The sequence below is a fragment of the Schistocerca nitens genome, chromosome 7 (genome assembly GCF_023898315.1).
Source record: "Schistocerca nitens isolate TAMUIC-IGC-003100 chromosome 7, iqSchNite1.1, whole genome shotgun sequence".
Classification (NCBI taxonomy): domain Eukaryota; kingdom Metazoa; phylum Arthropoda; class Insecta; order Orthoptera; family Acrididae; genus Schistocerca; species Schistocerca nitens.
Window position 1 is genome coordinate 396,460,136 of NC_064620.1, and position 4,593 is coordinate 396,464,728.

A 4,593-nucleotide genomic window follows, 5' to 3' on the forward strand; every position below is an offset into this window, starting at 1 on the left:
TCGGTTTTGATTGTTCCTATTTGTGATCCCAGTGAGTCTAACCGTGTTTCCATTGTTCCCATACCAGTTGTAATTGTTCCTATTTCTGTTTTTAATTCAGATCGAAACTGCTCCATTGTTCCCCTATCTGTTTTTAATTCAGATCGAAACTGCTCCGTTGTTCCCCTATCTGATTTTAATTCAGATCGTAAATTTAATATCGCACTCATCAACTGCTCCATACTAGCCAGTTCGAAATTCTTTTCGCCCCTAACATTTCCCGCGAAACAAACTTCTTTCGTCATAGCTGTAAAGCTATCTGTGTTCAATACTATTCCAGAATCTTCTGTCATTAATATCGTATTCTGTGAATTTTCTGATTGAGAAAAATTTTGAAATGGTTCCGGACTATCTTCCTGACTTATTAAACTGTTTTCCACTTCATTATTCATGATAGTGTTTTCCTCTGTTGGCGAGTTCGCCATGTTAACAATTTCGTCATTCTCACTGTCCATCATTTTCGCCTTTTTCATTGATCGCGTAATCATTTACAAAAAATACAAAACTCGTCACTGTACGAAAATTACACACAATGACTCTTTATCTCCAACAATACCATTTACACGAAATGTTTCCCTCAAACACGCTTAACGAACAATTGAAATAATTGCACTAAATTGTCAAACGCGTATACAAGACAGCAATCAAATTCAGAGAAAAAATACCATTATAAGAATGACAATTACCAAATCTACACATGCAGAACAGACTATAATTACTAAACTACAAATTACTACAACAATGTTACTGTCTACTATTTTTACAATCAGAATATTCCAAGGGACGATCCTGGCAGGGTCGCCACGTGCATGGGGGCTCAATTAAAATGAAATGCAAATAATTTTAATTTCTTACTTTAGTAGCTGTCTGTCCGATTACGAAGTCTCGTAACGGTTGGCCCTGACTGTTATTATTACGCTATCTGACTGCATAGAACAATAACAAAGAATGAAATGGAAATTTTCATTAACACAATTAATTAATTAAGTCCCCAGCAACTATAAAACCTACGAAACCAAAGCACAAGTGTAACTGTTCTGTGTGTGGAAGTATGACTCAACGTACGCATCTGGCACGGTTCTTCTTCAACAACACAAGAAATTTTAAATATCATTTATACTGAATTAATTAAAGGAAATAGGAATACCATAATTACTCAAGAAAACCAGAATTGCACTCTAATCCAAGAACACAAGCCAGATGCTTTGTTGACTGAACCTGTAATGACGCATTATTTAAAACATGGAAATAATGAAAAATAAATCAAGTTTCGTTACCTTCATATATTGACCAAAATCACTCTAATCATTACAATATATCTCCACACCGACTCGCTATTACCACATCTCAACAAGAACTTTTCAGTATCACATCTCAGCAAGCACTCCCTACTAGCACATCTCAACACGAACTGACTACTACGAGTCCTCGACAAGCACTGCCCACTACGACATCTCAATAATCACTGCCAGTGGAGGCGGCGGACTAATGCTCTCTAGCGATCTCTGGCGCTGTGGCTCAGTGTAGCCACCTTTCAAGATACGAGACGCTGCTGCGATAATGTACAATACGTACTGCAGGCGAACACCACTGTGTACTTCCGAAGATGATATTTAACAAGTTTGCAAGTTGTATCTTGACGGTTGATCGTCGAGGGCTTAAACTTTTTATTATGAACAAATTGTTTACTTTGGTGATTTAGTAACTCACAGATATTAATATCATGCGAAACTGGTTGCATAAATTGTCTCTGACCTGTCAATATTCTGTTTTGAAACAGTTTATAAGTAATCATCGAAGCATGAACTCCATGAATCTTCACTGTCACTCTTAACGGATGCTTTAGCTCTGAGTTATGATCGGTTATTTCTTCCAGAACTACGATTACGTTCCACATTAATATTTCGTTTAGCATAGTTTATAACAAGCAGCGATACTAGTGCGGTCACTGGCATCAGTTTCTCTTCCGTCGATTAAAAATATCGCTGTCCGGTTATTATGATCTTTCTCTTTAAACTCATTTAACCGTTAAATTTATATTTTTCTTTCCACAAGCGATACTAAGTTCCTTTACCCTTGGAAGATCTCCGTAAAATCACTTACAATCAAACTCTCCTGAAATAAAGTCAGCCACATCTCACTAGCGTAACCGCATAACCTCGATAATCCAGAGATCTTAGTATCTCAAAGATGTTCAAATGTGTGTGAAATCTTATGGGACTTAACTGCTAAGGTCATCAGTCCCTAAGCTTACACACTACTTAACCTAAATTATCCTAAGGACAAACACACACACACGCATGCCCGTGGGAGGACTCGAACCTCCACCGGGACTAGTCTCACAGTTCATGACTGCAGCGTCTGAGACCGCTCGGCTAATCTCGCGCGGCGATCTTACTATCTCATCACTTCTTGCGATACAAGGTAAATGAGACTTCACCGCTGAGAAATCTTCATTTTACTTAAAAAGCAGTTTAGTGCAAATCACTCATTCATAAAACTCAGCTTCAGGTGAACTTTCCAAAATCTTGAAAATTATTTACATTCAATTTTTAACGACGTTATTACAGCATTTATTACGTTCCAGTAATAGAGCCACGTCCCAAACATTTGTGACCTACATCAACAGACCTCGGCTGAAGGTGGCTAGATCAGCGTTAGAACTGAATAAATATTTTAATTCTCAGTTTCATTTGTCCTCGTTATTAATGTAAGGTTGGGCGAGTCGCCACCGGGTAATACCCGTTTCACAAGATCTCCTGCAAAGGTACGTCATTTGACGCCACGTGCAGTATCGACGACTGCATGATTGGCTACCTACTTTATATAAAGGAAGTCCTCCTGCTTAGCTGGGTAGTAACGTGTTCGCCTCCCATGCAAGCGGGCCCGGGTTCGATTCCTGGCCGGGTTGGAGATTTTCTCCGCTCGAGGACTGGGTGTTGTGTTGGCCTCATCATTATTTCATCCTCATCACCGGCACCCAAGACGTCCAACGTGGCGTCGACTGAAATAAGCCTTGCACTTGGACCGAATTTCCCCAAATTGGAAAGAATATGAATTTTGTTGCTCTTCGAATCATTTATGGCAATTTTAGCTATCCTCTTTGAACCCCGCCTATTGACACACTCGGAAATCGCCACAAATTCGTAAATAAACAGTGAAGTATTGGCGACAAGGAGGGATCTTAATGTTATTGCTCCTCGTTTCACTCGCATGACCTCTTAGGTTCCTGCCTAGCCACACACTCGGAATTCGCTAAATATTCACTCCATCCTTCGTTCTGAAATCAGCCAAAATGAAAATGTCGTCGAATATTGCAGACCATGTTGTAACAACGCTAACATGAGAAAAATATTTGCATGTGGCGAGATGCGAATCGACTTCAGGAACCAAGACGTTATCCATTACGTTAGCTTTCAAAGCGAACGGTGGGGACCACGCGAGCAGGGGTCCCAAGCTGAGTCCTGGTCACCAAGACCTTTTCCCTCCCCTGGGAACCAAGGAAGGAGTAGGGAACGTGGAGCAGAGTTACGAAACACGTCTGTTACTTATTTCTTTATTTTTCATTTTTATTTAATGATTTTTAATAGCAGAAAATCGACCTCGCAAAGAAGAGGGAGCAAGTCACCAGACTTGGTGGGGCTGTCGATGGTTGGTTGGTTGTTAGTGTTTAACGTCCCGTCGACAACGAGGTCATTAGAGACGGAGCGCAAGCTCGGGTTAGGGAAGGATTGGGAAGGAAATCGGCCGTGCCCTTTCAAAGGAACCATCCCGCCATTTGCCTGAAACGATTTAGGGAAATCACGGAAAACGTAAATCAGGATGGCAGGAGACGGGATTGAACCGTCGTCCTCCCGAATGCGAGTCCAGTGTGCTAACCACTGCGCCACCTCGCTCGGTGGGGCTGTCGATGAAGCGGTTTTTGGAGAAGAACATTTCGAAGACCACAGAAGAACCGGTTCTAAGAGTGGAACTCCTTATGACAGCAACACCCAAACTCGGGGGATTTGAGACAAACACTATAAAGGAAATCGGAGAAAATTTGCTGTATTTGGGATTTCATGCAGCTGCACAGTGGCGCTCTAAAGGAAATACCAAACCCAAGGAAATCCTTCTCGCCTTCAGTAAACAAGTAGTGAAAGGTGTGCCCACAATTCAACTACATGGAGTTCGTCTTCATTTATGAGAAGTATCCTCAGTCTGGAGAAGGGAGCAGCTCAGGAGGTATTTGATGATGGGTCGTGCGGGTAATTAAGGCCAGCATCTGTCTCAACAAGAGATGGTTACCTGTGTCCAGGTGACACACAATGTGTCTACAAGGTCAATCCCCTGAATGCGTGGTCGGCATACTTGCTTCCCATTGATCATAAGGTACCAGTCAGAGTGTACGTCAGTGGCAAAATAAGGAACACACACCGATCGCCAGACAGCAACCCACTCGATGTGGGGGTGCTTCCTCTCAACCACATTCGGTGACCTAAACTGTTGAAGATAGCCGGCAGTTGTGGCCGAGTGGTTCTAGGCGCTTCAGTCCGCAACCGCAATGCTACTACT

General features: G+C 41.9%; 1 non-coding gene across 1 annotated transcript; it reads right to left on the reverse strand.

Annotated features, from left to right (window-relative positions):
* Positions 1-3,862: 3,862 nt before the first annotated feature.
* Positions 3,863-3,935, reverse strand: Trnaa-cgc (transfer RNA alanine (anticodon CGC)). The gene has a single exon. It is a non-coding gene; the product is annotated as a tRNA-Ala (tRNA).
* Between the last annotated feature and the right edge of the window lie 658 nt (positions 3,936-4,593).